We start from the raw sequence: 16,984 nt of genomic DNA on the forward strand, positions 1-16,984 counted from the left end.
AAAAATAAAACTAAAGAACCTGGGATTGAGAGTTACTCCTAAAACTAGGAGAAGTCATAAATCCTAAGAGAGAGAGGAGAGAACCTCTCTCAAAACTAATCTAAATCATGAGAAGTGAATTATGAGAGCCTCCCTATGAATGGATGCAATCCCCCACTTTATAGCCTCTAATCTGTGTTTTCTGGGCCGCGAACTGGGTCGAAAACAGCATGGAAATCGCTGGAGAAGAATTCAAACACGCTGATTTCCGTCACTACGACGCGGCCGCATGGATCACGCGGTCGCGTCGCCTAGCGTCAGAGGAACTATAGCATATTATATATCAAATCGAAGCCCCAGACGTTAGCTTTTGAACGCAACTGGAACCGCGTCATTTGGACTTCTGTAGCTAAAGTTATAGCTGTTTGAGTGCAAAGAGGTCGGGCTGGACAGCTTAGCAATTTCTCCAACTTCTTGTATTCCTTCCACTTTTGCATGCTTCCTTTCCATCCTCCAAGCCATTCCTGCCTTATAATATCTGAAAACACTTAACACACATATCAAGGCATCTAATGGTAATAAGAGAGGATTAATAATAAGCAATTATAAGATCAAAGAAGCATGTTTTCAATCATAGCACAGAATCAGGAAGGAAATATAAAACCATGCAAATATTATGAATAAGTGGGTAAAGAGTTGATAAAATCCACTCAATTGAGCACAAGATAAACCATAAAATAGTGGTTTATCAACCTCTCCACACTTAAACGCTAGCATGTCCTCATGCTAAGCTCAAGAGAAGCTATAAAGGTGAAGAGGAGTAGTAGAATGTATGAAATGCAACCTATCTATATGAATGCAACTACATACAAAATGTTTCTACCTACTTGGTTAAGAGTAAATAAGTTCTCCAAGACAAATACAAACCAAATTCCACTAATTCAAATCATACAATAAAAAGCAAGTGAACTTGTAAGAAGACAGCTCATGAAAGCAGGGAACATAGAATTTAAGCGTTGAACCCTCACTGGAAGTGTATATCACTCTAATCTCTGAAGTGTATAGGGTAATTCACTCTACTCTTCTCTAGTTATGCTTTCTAAACCTTGTTCTTCATCTAACCAATCAACAAAAATTTAATGTACCAATGCAAACATCATGAGGTCTTTTCAAGGTTGTAATGGGGCTAAGGTAAGGGTGAGGGTATATATAAATATAAGGCTAAGTGAGCTAACAAAGTGAATCCTTGATCAGTCTAAGATCTCACCTAACATATACATACTTTATATAATTTAAAAATACTTTACCTAGCTACCCAAAAATTTTCCCACTTTTGTATTACATGCTCATGTATCAAACTTATTTTTGAATTTTGTCCCATGTGCATTGATTTTTTTATTTTTTCATTTGGGGTATTTTTTTTCATTTTTCTTTTCTTCTTTTTTTTTTGTATCCCCTTATTTAATTACTTAATATATTTTTCTTCAATGCACATGGTAATTTAATTATTTTGATTTCACATGAGCATACTTCCCAAATTTTCAAATAACTTATTCAATTAATTCCCTACTTTTTCATATCATCCCATGTTCCTATAAAATTTTCCACACTTAAATTTTACACAATATCTATCTTAAGCTAACCAAGGATTCAACTTGGGATTCTTATTTTATTTTTCTGCTTAAGGCTAGTAATGTGGTTATAAAACAGAAGGGATTTAAAAGCTCAAGGGGGCTAACAAGGGTGATGTAAAAGGTAGGCTAATTTTGGGATAAGTGAGCTAAAGTCAAACAATGGCCTCAATCATATGCAAGCATGTAAATACACTAAATATTGGACATATAGAATGGAACAAAAAATAGATTACAATCATAGAGAAGGAAACACACAGGAATAAAATATTTATGGTTAAATAATGTAACCATATAAATAAGCTCAAATCTCACAGGTTGTGTGTTCTTTGGCTTAAAAACCATGTTCCAAATACAACTTCAAACAAGTTTAACACAAAAATCTTCATTTTAAATTAGTGAAATTTTTCAAAAATAGGGTCCTAAAAAGAATTTTATTACTTTAACCAAGTAGTAACTAAATGCATAAAATCAAATAAACATGCAATCAAATATGTAGATGCAACAATGAACAAATTAACATTGGTGTTGAAATAGGAAATAACTAACCCATGGAGATCGGTATCGACCTCCCCACACTTAAAGATTGCACCGTCCTCGGTGCATGCTGAGATATACAAGTGGACGGGTTGCTTCAACTGGGGCTCTTTTTGTTCCTTTCCTTACTGGTGATTTGGGAGTAGCTTTCTCTTTACCCTTCTTGGTGGCCATCCTGAAAAGGGAAAAAGAAAGTGACTTTTAAAGCTAAGGGTTAGAGCAAGGAAGAGAGCTGGAAAAGGTGGTAATCAATGCACAATAAAGAAGAATGACGTTAACACACGCTCATGAGTACATGTGAAAAGTCATCAATAAAAAATAGCTAGTGCATATGATAACAATTGAATGCAAGGTGTTTATTGGCATGCAGGCAAAGGCATGAGTAGCATAGATCAAGCATTTAATGTCCAAGTTAGATTACCAAGTCTTTCAAACTAACAACATATTTGTAATGACAATTATATTGAATGAATATGATATGAAAAAAGGTTTTGTGAAAAGCAGGCATTCAGAATAGTAGGATAAAAGATACTAAAAAGCAGTGCACAATGCCATACGGGCATTTTTACAAACACATAGCATGCATGGTAAATAATCTAATGAAAATAATAAATTGAACATGCAAGCAACCCTTTAAAAATAAATATATATAATTGTCAAATAATTCCTCTAATAATCCACAAGTAAAATATAGAAATAATGACCCAAATAAATTTCTAACACCAATGAAAATAATGCAATGAATGAAAATATGCAAATAAATTAAATAAAATAAAAATAAAAATAAGAAGAATGAGAAGGGAAAGAAGATAAGAAAGGAAGAAGAAAGAAATAAGAAAAGATAAGAAAAATAAGGATTAGAGAAGAAAAGATAAGAAAATTGGCTGATCTAGATATTCTGTGCGCCGCTTGTGACGCGGACGCGTGAGTGACGCGGTCGCGTGGTGCGTGATAAGGTCAGGTGACGCGGACGCGTGGGTCACGCGATCGCGTGACCTGTTTTGTGCTATTGGCGCGAGTGCAGCCTCGCGATCGCGCAACTCTCTGTTCGAAACTCTTTTGCCAAAAATCTGGGTGACACGATCGCGTGGGGCATGCGATCGCGTGAATGGCCATCTTTTTAAAAAACGACGCGGACGCGTGGGGCACGCATTTGCGTGGTGAGGCTTGGGCTTCCAGCACGAGTCCAGCTCAACTCTAGCTCAACTTTCTGCCATACACCCATTTACGTCGACTTCTCAGAGTCACGCGGTCGCGTGGGTGACGCGATCGCGTGGGAAGCTATTTTTCCAAATGACGCGGCCGCGTCAGCGACGCGGTCACGTGGATCAAATTGTGCCATTAGCACGCCTCCAGCCCTGTTCCTGCATAACTCTCTGTTCAATTTCTTTTCCTCCTAACGCACTGGTGACGCGGACGCGTCAGCGACGCTGCCGCGTCACGTGCGTTTTTTTTTTTTTTTTTGTAATCTGAAAAATGCAGAATGCAGTGTTAATATGAATGTGATGCAAAACTCCAGGTTCAATATGACAAAATAAAATAAAATTCAAAAACAAAAAAAAAACTAAATAAAATTAAAATTGAGAAAGGAATGATTATACCATAGTGGGTTGTCTCCCACCTTGCACTTTCAGTTAGAGTCCTTAAGTTAGACATTTGGTGAGCTTCCTGTTATGGTGGCTTGTGCTTGAACTCATCCAGGAATCTCCACCACTGTTTGCATCTCCAGTAGCCTCCGGGGTCCCAAACTAGGCACAGAAAGCCTTCAAGTAAGCTAAAGCAAGTGACAAGGCCCCAAGAGTGCTGATTTCTCGATTGAATTCCGGGGTCCCAGACCTTGCCTTTACACCCATCTTCTTGTTGATCATCATTTTTCCACTTGGGTGGTGAACAGTCGGAATTCTCACTGAGACATCCAAACAGCTTCCTAGACCCATTCAGTTGAGCTTTATACCAATATTTGCGTTTAAACTTAAAGCTCCCAACCATAATGAACTTTGCAGGACAGTTCTTACCACTGACCATCTTTCTCTTACTCTTAATGCCACAAAGAGTTCTAAGTTGACCATCCGTCTCCAGTAGCCCATATTCAAGTGGAATTAGAAAGCTAGGAGATATGAAATTTACACACTTGAATGTTGTGAAGGATGATGGCAACTTAGGGGGAGGTATTTTCAATGAAATTGCAAGCTCCACTCCCTTGTGCTCTTTTCTGATAACTACCACCTCCTTGCAAGCTTCTTCAATTTCAACCTCTTCCTCTTGGTAGCTTTCTTCCAATTCAATCTTCTCTTCATTGCTTTCCAAGGGCATGGGAGGTTGTGCTTCTTCTTCTTGAATCTCCATCTCTTGATCAACCTCTTCCAAGTCTTCAACTGTGATATGCCTTGGAGGTTGTACACCCTCCTCAGCATCAATTTCAAACGTCTTGGAAGGGGGTTCTATGACTGGACTTTCCTATGGAGGTTCTGCATCTCCTAAGTCTTCAACCAACTCTTCTTCTTGAATAATGACAGCTTCTTCTAACTGTTCTAGTACGAATTCATTCTCTGTCTTGTCCACTGGAGTTTCTGATATCTCCTTCATGCTACGCTCTTCGTTAGACTGTTCACATGGGGCTGTGGCTGATCCTTGTGTATTTGAGCGCCTAGAAACCCATTGAATTACTGCTTGTTCCAGTTGTCGAAGGGTTGCCTGAAATCGATCCACTGTTTCCTTGAAACGATCCTTTGTCTCTTGATGCACTCGACTTTCATAAATAGGATCATAGTGCTCTTGGATTGATGGATATGGAGATGATGAATATTGAAGTGGTGGTTCTTGTGAGTAATTGGGTTGGAATTGGGGTGGTTCTATATATGGTTCATATGGCTCATAAGGTGGTTGGTATGGTGGTTGAGGGTCAGGGTCATATGGAGGTGAATGGCGGAAAGGGGCTTGTGAGTTTGGTGGTCCAAAGTTATGTTAAGGAGAGGGTTCATAGGCATATGGTGGTGGTTGTTGATAGTCTATTGGAGGTGGTTGTTTCCATGAGGGTTGACCAAATCCTTGTGGCTCCTCCCATCTTTGATTGTTCTAACCTTGATGCCTGTTCTCATTGTAATTTCTTCTTCCTGCAACATAATTGTAACCAGACTCATAGCCAAAGGGGTGAGAGTTCATAGTAGCAAAATAAAAATTAAAAATGAAAATAAAAATAAATTTAAATTAAAAGGTTATTTAAATTTTGAATTTGAAAATTAAATTTTGAAATTTAAATTTTAAATTTTTGAAATTTGAATTTTTTTGAAATTTGAAATTTAAAAATTTTTAAATTTGAATTTTGAAATTTGACTTTTGAAATAAGATAATATAAAAATTTTAAAATAAAAATCAATAACCTCTTAATTTAATAAAAATAAAAATAAAAACAAATCAAAAAGCAAATATTTACAATAACCAATAATAAGGCACACGTTTGCAATTCCCCGGCAACGGCGCCATTTTGACGTTGGGATTTTTGCCAGTAAAGAAGTTCATAAAAACAGTCGCGTTGTAGATATAGTCTCTAAACTGACAGAAATCCCTTCGTACAAACGTTTTGGTTGTCACAAGTAACAAACCCCTTTAAAATTGATAACTGAGTATTTAAACCTCGGGTCGTCTTCTCAAGGAATTGCAGGGAGGTATGTTCTTATTATTGGTTATGAGTTTGTAAATTGGGAAAATTTGGAGTTTGGGCAATGGGCACAGGTATATTTTCAAAGCAATAAAAATAAATAAATAACTGTAAAGCAAACTTTTGGCAAGGTATGAGAAATTGGAAGTCCAGACTTAGTTATTCTTATCAACAACAATGAAAGTTGAATCTCAATTCCACTTAGTCAACCTTTACTAAAGTAAAGGAAAGTCAAGGGACTAATTAGTTTAATCTTCGAATCCTATTTATTTCCTAAGAAAAGGTTGGGATTATTGAAGCTCAGTTCAATTAGCAAAGATAACAGTTATCAATTATGCTGTTGAGTTGGATAACTTCTGAGTTACTGATTTCTTAACCAAAACCAAAAATGTAAAAAGCTAAATATAAATCACAAATATCTGGAATAACTCAAATAAAATACATTCAAAGCAGTAAAATCTAACATGGAAAAGTTCATAAGCCAATTGGAAAAATAAAAATAAAGAACCTGGGATTGAGAGTTACTCCTAAAACTAGAAGTCCTAAATCCTAAGAGAGAGAGGAGAGAACCTCTCTCAAAACTAATCTAAATCATGAGAAGTGAATTATGAGAGCCTCCCTATGAATGGATGCAATCCCCCACTTTATAGCCTCTAATCTGTGTTTTCTGGGCCGCGAACTGGGTCGAAAACAGCCCGGAAATCGCTGGAGAAGAATTCAAACACGCTGATTTCTGTCACTGCGACGCGCCCGCATGGATCACGCGGTCGCGTCGCCTAGCGTCAGGGGAACTATAGCATATTATATATCAAATCGAAGCCCCAGACGTTAGCTTTCCAACACAACTGAAACCGCGTCATTTAGACCTCTGTAGTTATAGCTGTTTGAGTGCGAAGAGGTCGGGCTGGACAGCTTAGCAATTTCTCCAACTTCTTGTATTCCTTCCACTTTCGCATGCTCTTTTCCATCCTCCAAGCCATTCCTGCCTTATAATATCTGAAAACACTTAACACACATATCAAGGCATATAATGGTAATAAGAGAGGATTAATAATAAGCAATTATAAGATCAAAGAAGCATGTTTTCAATCATAGCATAAAATTAGGAAGGAAATATAAAACCATGCAAATATTATGAATAAGTGGGTAAAGAGTTGATAAAATCCACTCAATTGAGCACAAGATAAACCATAAAATAGTGGTTTATCACTAATTTTGAGCTCAAAACCGCCTTGATCAATCTTCTACCCAAGTTCCATGGACTTCCCGCTCAAGATCCTATTAGACACCTTAAAGACTTTCAAGGTGTATGCTAAACAACTAGGCGGGAGGGTTCCGATGAGGTTGTTATTTGGTTGTTTGCCTTCCCATTCTCTCTTGAGGGAAGTGCTAAAGAGTGGTTTTACACTTTGCCCGATGAGATTGTTGGCGATTGGGATTTGCTTAGAAGGGAGTTTTTAGATAAATTCTTTCCTCTGGAGGTGACGGATAGATTAAGGAAAGAAATTTCATGCATTGTCCAAGGTGAATTGGAAACTCTTTATGAGTATTGGGAACGATTTTGGAAGCTTCTTGACTCATGTCCTCACCACATGATCGACACTTTAGTGTGGATTAGCTATTTTTGCCAAGGAATGAAACCTCAAAACAAGATCCTCTTGGATGCTTCAAGCAATGGTTCCTTGACAAAGTTTAGAACGGAAGAGGAAGCATGGCAACTAATCACCGATTTGGCCGAGTCTATTGACGAACGGATTTTTGATGGTTTAGAATTCACAATAAATTCTCGTTGCAAGTATAGTTTCTAAACCAATATTAATCCTTTCATACAAAAATTTGTTTGTCACAAGTAACAAACCCCTAAAATTATAAACCAAAGTATTAAACCTCGGGTCGTTCTCCCTAGGAATTGCGATAAAGTGTCCTGTTATTGGTTATAAGGTATGTTTTGGGGTTTTTGAGATTTTAGACAAGAAATATAAATGGCAAGGCAAATAAACTAATAGCTACAAAGGTCTTGGCAAGGATTAGTGGTCAAGGATCTCTATCCCTATCACTAACCACAACATGAGAATTGGCAAGGATCAATCCCACTAAGTCATCCCCTAACTAATAGTAAAGGAAAGTCAAGTGAGCTATATCAATCCAAGTCCATAAGTTCTAGTTCTCCACCAAATCAATTAGTGAGATCTAGAGTTAATGGCTCCCAATCATCAATTACTTGGACATTAGTAACTCAAGAGTTCCTAAGTTACCTTCCCAAGCCAAGAACATAAAATCCTACTCTAAAATCCTTCCAAGCATTTTATCAAACACTTGGAAGGTATAAAAGGAAAACATAGTAAAATTGCAAGGAAAGTAAATCTACACTACTCAATTGCAAGGAATTAACAACAACAAATCAAATGAACAATAAAGGAACATGAAAACATAAATTGCATTAAAGAGAAATAGAAGAACAAAAGTGCATCAACATAAAAGTAGAGAATTACAAGAATTAAATGCTAAACTAGAGAGAAGAGATGTAGAAGAAGAAAAATTACAAAAGGAAAAGTAAATCTAAGTATGAAATTAACCTAGATCTAAGAATTCCTAATCTAGATCTAACATACTCCTAATTCTAGAGAGAAGAGAGAGCTTCTCTCTCTAGAAACTAACTAAAGCATGATAAAACTAAAATAAAACTCACTAACTAACTAGATTCCCCATCCCTCTTCAATCCTTGGGTTAAATGGCATCAAAAATGAGTTGGATTGGGCCAACAAGGCTTCTAAAATCGCTGGCCACGAATTGCATTAAGTGAATCATGTGCAACCATCGGCGCGTACGCATCTAGTGCGCGTGCGCGCCCATAAACGTGATGCAACTCTGGCAAATCTTATATCATTTTGAAGCCCCAGATGTTAGCTTTCCAACACAACTAGAACCGCATCATTTGGATCTCTGTAGCTCAAGTTATGGTTGATTAAGTGCGAAGAGGTCGGCTTGACAGCTTTTGCGATTCCTTCATTTCTTCATAAGTTCTCCATTTTTACATGCTTTTCCTTCATTCCCTTGATCCAATCTTTGCCTCCTAAATCTGAGATCACTTAACAAACATATCAAGGCATCTAATGGAATCAAGGTGAGTTAAATTTAGCTATTTTAAGACCTAAAAAGCATGTTTTCACTCTTAAGCACAATTAATAGAGAATTTACAAAACCATGCTATTTCATTGAATAAATGTGCGAAAAGATGATAAAATCCTCTAAATTCAACACAAGATAAACCCTAAAAATGGGGTTTATCAACCTCCCCACACTTAAACCAAGCATGTCCTCATGCTTAAACCAAGAAGGATAAGAGAAGGGGTATGGACATTTATTCAATGCAAAGAAACTATATAAACCTATCTACATGCATCCTATCTAAATGAATGTAACTAAATGCAAAATGATTCTACCTACTTGGTTAAAAATAAATCAATCCTCCAAGACATACATGCACAAGTAGGGCCAAGATTATATAACAATTCATGAATCCTACCAATTCAATTATAAAAATGAAGTTCAAATAAACTTGCAAGAAGAACGCTCATGAAAGCCGGGAATCAAGGAATTGAGCATCGAACCCTCACCGGAAGTGTTTGCACTCTAGTCGCTCAAGTGTATAGGGTCGATTCTCTCAATTCTCCCCTAATCATGCTTTCCAAGATTTGTTTTTCATCTAACAATCGACAATTATTCAATGCATGCATACATTCATCATGAGGTCTTTTCATAGGTTGTAATGGGGATAGGGTCAATGTAGGATCATATATGGTTAAGTGAGCTAAAAATTTGAATCTTTGATCAACTTAAACTTTCCACCTAACCTATGAAAACCTATACAATTTAAGTGCTAACCTAACTACACATTCTTCACTTTTTCATATACTTATACATTTTCTTTTTTATTTCACAACACTTATGCATTGACTCTTATTTTTACTTCACTTTGGGGCATTTTGTCCCCCATTTATTGTTTTTCTTCTTTTTCTATCTTTTTTTTCTCTTTTTTTTCTTTTATTTTCTTTTTCACATTTATATTTTTTTTCTTATTTTTATTTTTTCTTTTTTTTTACAAGAAATGGTATGTTACACTGAAATAAATCCAAGTTCAGGACAAGCAAGGTGAGGATAAGAGTTTGTAAGGTGAGGATAAATGTTTCAAAAGATTCAAGCAACAACCAGATACGGAGTCAAGCAAGGACATGCACGAATGATAATACAATATTAGTAAGAAATAGAGAGCATACGTCGAAACGGAACTAATCTCTAGAATTTAGTTTCTAACGTCCCCAAAATCTCGTAATTTGCATTAACCTATCACTTTTATTTCGTCTATGATAACCCATTAGTGTTCCATATACATAAATCATTAGTATTAAGTTGGCCAAACTTGATACTATGAGGTATGCAATGGTAAACTAATAGCGTTAATCATCAGACAATCATGCATATAAAACAAAAACTCTCGTCACCAAGACAAGTCTTAAGGCATGACAGACACTCAGAGTATGCAATGAAGCATAGTCAGTCCATTCCCAAGGCTCTACAGGAAGGACTGCTCTGATACCATATTGTAACATCCCTTCCAGCAAAATACCTTGCTTAAGTCTGGGTATTTCTACTAGAAAGAACGTTACGTGACCTTTTCTAATATTAACTACTTAATTACTGAGCCTTTGTATCGATTTTGCATTTCAGTTTTAAGAAAATGCCAGAAAATTTTGTTTTTATTCATTAATGACATCTATCAAGGATAAACATTGCAAATAATAATAACAATCACATAAGTATTATTAATAGTAATTCTTATACATAAGGAGTCATATAAACCCAAATACAACACCTACCCCTCTGTTAAAATAAAACCTCAAAGGACAAGAGCGAGGGGACTCTATGAAAGCAATTAAAACCACAAAGAAAACCTACTAATCGTTTGCAGCTTCATATTGCATCTTCAAACCTGTGTCACTGAAAGGGTGAAAAATTTAGGGGTGAGAACCAAACCACATGTTCTCAGTAGAGGTCGAGAATGCCGTGAAAGTAAAGAATAAAGCGCAAATAGTTAATTTCATTCAGAGACATCTAAAAGAAAATTAACCTTTTTTTTTAAAAGCATTAGTTAATTCTTCAAAATCCTAGACCTATATTTTCTTTATAAAACTCTTAAAAGTTTCCTAGACTGTATGAATGACCAACCTGTTCCAAGCATAGGTTCATTAAGTCTATGCTGAACCAGTTTGATTTTTCATACTTTATTAGACCATAACATAAAAGAAGTTACCTACGCGGTATAAATGATCATCCTGCTCCAAGCATAGGTTCATTAAGTCTATGCTGAACCAGTCAGATACTTTATACAGAACTAGACCTCAAATATACCAATCACGGCCTCAGGCCCAAATAACTCAATCAACATCCAATCACCACAATCCAAACAATCAGTTACAAACACAGGTAATGAGGTTCAAACACAATCAAGAGCAATTACATCAAGTATAGCAATTAGCAATTAAACAGAATTATTTACTTAGGCAAACCAATTACAATATACACACCCAAACAATGTCACATAGATGCATATGATGAATGTCTAGTCCTAGTGCAGGCCATGAGCTCATGTGTTGGTTAGCACCTGCATTCCCGATATTTATCCGGTCACGAGTTCACGATTTTCCGAATACGATTTTCCGTTCAAATAAATGCGCATATAATTATTAGCAGCTCTATTGAGACAGCCTCTGCTTTCTACTCGCAGGAAATATACTCTTGGGAACGAAAAATTGCTGTAGGTATCCTAGTTTCCCTACAGAAGCTCTTGGGTTGCTTTAAGCAACAGATAAATAAATATTATCTCTTGGGTTGCATTTAAGGAACAAATAAGCAAACGATATCTCTTAGGTTACCTAAGCAAGAAACAAACATCTCTTGGGTTGCTTCAAGCAACAAACTAATAAACAAATATCTCTTGGGTTGCCTCAAGCAACAGATAATCATACCATAAGTACTTTACTCTTTCCTTTTTCTTTCATAATTGCAAATACGCAAGCGGGACAAGACCCACGCCCTTGCCAACAATCTCGTATACCAAATAATCTTTTCTTAAAAGAATCATTGAAGTTATTATCATTAAATAAGCCTTAAATATTGATTTTGATTAAGTCCTTATACTTTTATAAAAATTTCGACATAATCTCCTTTAAAAATAGGACTTAGCCACCCATACGGGTTCCTTCTTTCTCAACATTTCATCAGCCTCTTTCAGCAATTGCCACAACAATATATTCTCAAAAATATTTGATAATAGTATAGAAAATCTATTTCTTAAATTCCATATCCAAAATAATTACCAACACAACTTGGCAGCCTGATTTCCATTTTGTTTTTAAAATATCCAATGAATTCGGAATCATGCAAAATTTATATCCATGTGACCGTCTTGGATTAAAATTTCTATTAAACCAAAAATCATAATTTTTCACTGACTCTAGCTTCAGGAATATAAGCAAAACCGTGACTGCTCTGCAGTGTTTTAAAACCAGAAGACAGCAGCAACGTACAACATTCGAAATTTCATATAAATTCCAAATTAAATCCAACCACCTTCAAAATTAATGTGGTTAAACATAACTTATCCAAATTTCTTTCTCAATTGGTTCCAGGGTCATACCATTTTTAATGAAGAAGTAACGTAGCTTCGAAGTTAGATAATTTTCTGCTGAATTCTGTTTTACAAATCATTGAACACAACCTCTTCCTAGTCCCATAACTCACTTATTAAAATATGAAAAACCCTGAAATTTAAATCACATATGCTAAACATACTTAATTTTTACCTCCAATTGGTTACATCTCAATATCTATCCAGGATCAAAAGTTATAAACCCTCAAAGTTACTAATTTAAGAAAACAGAATCTGGCTTTTTCTGCATAATGCATCATCTTTCAAAACTTTATATCTTTAAAACTACAAGTCCAATTGTTCTGAAATTTTACGGAATTAAAATAATAGGAATAAAGTTTTATATAAAATTGGTTCCATTTCAAAATTCAAACTGGAAAATTTCCAATAGAAGAAACAAGTTGCTGATGTGTTAAACGTTCTGCAGAAAAAACCAGATTTGACATCCATAATTCAAAAATTTACCATAAATCATAAACTTAATGAAAAAGTCTCAAATTTACCAGTCCAACTCCCTATATTCCCAAGCTTAATCCAGACTTAGTCCTACGCAAATCCGATCATCATAGAATTAGTTATAGATTTTTAAAGTTTCTAATTTCATTTAAAATAGTGCAGAAAATCAAATCCACGATTTAACTTTGAAAAATCATAACTAATGTTCCAGTTAATACGAAACCTTCAAAATTGAATCTCAACAATCACACTTAATATAATTTAACATTTAAATTCTCATCATTTCAGTCACTATAGAGCCACTGATTCACTTTCAAAGTTGCTGTTTAATTTCAAGAGAATCTGATTTTCAGTAAACCATGTTGTATTCAAAATCCAACCCTTCAATACCCCTCAAAACCAGTTCCAAATCAACCACCAACCAAGTTCATTAACATTACAATATACCAAATAACAGCTCAGCGACAACAAATCCAACATTACCCATTAAAATTCAGAAATTATCAACAATTAGTCATCAAACAATTCCCAATCCACATAATCAATCAATATCACTAATCAACAATTCCAAATCACAATCTCAACCATTCCAATCACAATTTCAGCCACAATTCAATATTCACATAATCAATCAATTACTCACAGCTATTAAATCTATTTGCAGTTATTCAATAAACCTTGTAGGCATTCTTAAATTAAAATCGTTTTAAACCCCCTACCTCGATGTCGTAATCACAGGATCTAACACATCAATTCCCTTTATTTCCTAGTTCGTGGCAGCAATCGCAACAGTGGTGCCAATGACTCTCTGTAGCAGCGATGTCATCAATAATCGTGATAATGATGGCTAGACGGAAACAAAAATATTTTTGGGCATTTTTCCTATAACGATGAAGCAGCAAGCAGAGATAACAATAATCAAAATAGGTTGTTAATGATACAGATTCAGATACAAGGATGAAGGAGGCTGTGGTAACCGAGCAATACCAGGACAGCATCAGCGATCTTGAACCCAACAAACAGCAGCGGCAGTGGCGTTTTCTCCGATTCCAGAAACCAGAAGCAGCGGCGGGACAGCGTCTTCTTCCTTTGATTCTCGTGACGCTCCTCTTCTCTGTACACACAATAGCAGCAGCTTCCTCTGATGGCAACGGCGTGTAGCTCGACAGCAACCTCCGTCTCCAGCAACAGCGGCAGTGTTACGAGCCCTTATCTTCCTCGTCACGTCTCTGTTCTCTATGAACTCCTATCTCTCCCTTCGTGCTCGTCAGTAGTGGCAGAAATGGCGGTGATGAAATCCCCTTCAAGCGGCGACAGGGGCGTCGTTAGTGGCTTCATCAATTGCGACGACGATGGCGGGCTTCAGTGACAGCAACAGCGCATGGCCTCTCGCAGCAGGTCGCGCTCCTCCTTCACATGCATCCTTCTTTTCCCGACGACATCGACGGCGTGGCGAGCAGCTGGACGGCGCAGAGTATGGCTCCCTCTTCTCCGATTCCAAGCTCTCTGTTCTCCCTTTCCATTTATGCGTTTCTTTCTTTTGTTTTTTGTGTTAGTGTTTTAGGAAGAAAGGGGGTGGGCTGCGTGCTTCAGGGCTGGGGAAAGGGAAATTAGGTTTCTGATTAGGGATTTAGAACTAGGGTTTCAATTTAGAGAATTAGGGTAAAATTAGGATTTTTATAAAGGAATAAAGATAAATATGAATAGATATTTTGATAAAATTAAAGGATAGAATAATTTTAAAATCAAACATACTTTATTAAAAATATCTAAGAACATTATTTATCAACATATTGGTAAGTTGAATTAATTATTTCTAATTTAAATTATAAAATAAGCATATTAATCACATTTTTATAAAATATAATTTAAACTCAATACTAATTAGTCAAATTAAATGATTTAACTTTTTATTATTTTTCTATCACCAAAACTTTAATTTCAATTTACAAAATATCTAATTATAATAAAATTATTTAAACTTTAAGTATTTATAAAAATCTATTTAATCATTCCTAATAAATTAATCTCTAAAGCTCAAACTAATAAAATAAACCATAATTCATTCATAATAGAAATTACCTAAATTAAATTATATAATACTTTCATTACTAAATTTTATTTCCAAAGCATATGAAATAACCAATTATAAAAATTACATAAGAATATTAATCAACTTAAACTCCAAATATTAATAAAACTAATTTAATTACTCTTAATTAATTAATTTATAAAATAAGATATCAAATTAATAAAATAAATCATAACCTTTTTCAGGATAAAAGTTACTTAAATTAAATTGTACAATTCTTTCTTATTTTTCAATTACTAAAATTATACCAAATATTCTATTATAATAAAATTACTTAAAAATATTAATTGATTCAAAATAAAACTATCTCCGAATCTATTTAATTATTTCTAAAAAAATAATTTCTAAAATTACAAAATTTAAACTTAACAAGATAAAATCACAATTTATTTATATTTAGATTTTCAAAAGTGCAGGATGTTACAGGCGGGGGCTAATGCCAAGTAAGAGTATGGTTCTCTACTACATGGTAGCTACGCATGTGAGTAAGAAAGCAATATAGGGAAATGGCATATCAACTAATACTTGATGCAAGAGTAAAGTTAAAACATGAAGAGCATATTGAGCATCAAGATAAATAATAAAAAAATGGATCATGAAAAACAATATGAGCTCATATCAATGCACAAGGGATACAAGAGTCATACAAGATGAAGCATTGATTTAAAAGTGTCATCACCCATCAATATCAAACAAGTCACGAAGCACCAAAATAATGCAAGAAATTCTCAACAATTGAGTAAGAGAATTCAACACCATTATTAAAATAAGAAACTCGAAAAAAATAAAGTAAAAACAAGCCATAAAAATAAAATAAAAATGCAAAGAATAAAAGTATGTGAATGCAATGGACAAAAAAAAATGGAAGATGAGAAAAAAACTTCTTTTTTTACCGGCGGGTACGCGTCATGCACGCCCACGCGCCGATGCGCAGTTTGGCAGAAGGACGCGTACGCGCCAGGTATGCGCACGCGGGGGTCAGGTTAGGCGCAGGGCATAGTGTCAGCCCAGGGTTGGCCCAACTCTCTGGAAAATGTACCAGGTATGCAGTGCCGCTATCGACGCGCGCGTGTACGGCATGCGTACGCGTGCATTGCGCATTTGGGATCATGGACGCGTACGCGCACCACGGGTTGGTTTGTGCCTTAGGTCTAATGTTTGCACAGTGCAGGCCTAACTCTCGGGTTTTTGGCTGGGGATGAAATTTTTGCATCCACGCGTACGCGCCATGTACGCGTGCGTGTGGATGGTCAAAAATGCTTGGGCACGCGTACGCGCCAGGTGCGCGCACGCGTGGGTTGGTGCTCTATTTTTCAAAATTTTTTCAAGTTCTTGCACCAAACCAAGCTTTCCAAACCTCCAAACAGCTACCAAAACACCCTAAAACCTTATTTAACATATTATGCTCCCAAATATACTCAAGTAACTAAACTAAACATGAAATTAAACTAATTCTATTAATATGTACAAAAGAGAAAAATGAAAAAAATTTACCATGGTGGAGTGTCTCCCACCTAGAACTTTTGTTTAATGTCCTTAAGTTGGACTTATGGGGAGCTCCTCTCAAGGTGGCTTGTGCTTGAATTCATCCTTGAGCATCCACCAATGCTTGAATCTCCAATAAGCTCCATTCTTCAATTTTAATATCTTCAAGCTTTGGTGGAGTTCTTCACAAACCATGGGCTCCCAAATTTGATTTTCCTTGTGCGATCCGGGATCCCACACTTTGTTTTGACACCCGTCCTTAAAGTGGTCGTCATTATTCCATCCAGGTGGCATAACCTTAGAATTCTCAAAGAAGCTTCCAAACAACTTCCTAGACCCATGCAATTTGGTTCTCCATCAATAATTATTATACAACTTTGAGCATGCAACCATCATGAGCTTATAGTGATATTTCCAACCACTACACAACTCTCTTC

General features: G+C 35.8%; 1 long non-coding RNA gene across 1 annotated transcript; it reads right to left on the reverse strand.

Annotated features, from left to right (window-relative positions):
• Positions 1–8,223: 8,223 nt before the first annotated feature.
• LOC112779311 (uncharacterized) lies at positions 8,224–14,621 on the reverse strand. The gene is made up of 3 exons (XR_003190648.2): positions 13,958–14,621; positions 13,690–13,852; positions 8,224–10,803 (listed from the first exon to the last, which is right to left on the reverse strand). It is a non-coding gene; the product is annotated as an uncharacterized lncRNA (long non-coding RNA).
• Positions 14,622–16,984: the final 2,363 nt, after the last annotated feature.

The sequence above is a fragment of the Arachis hypogaea genome, chromosome 19, assembly GCF_003086295.3.
Source record: "Arachis hypogaea cultivar Tifrunner chromosome 19, arahy.Tifrunner.gnm2.J5K5, whole genome shotgun sequence".
NCBI classification, from domain to species: domain Eukaryota; kingdom Viridiplantae; phylum Streptophyta; class Magnoliopsida; order Fabales; family Fabaceae; genus Arachis; species Arachis hypogaea.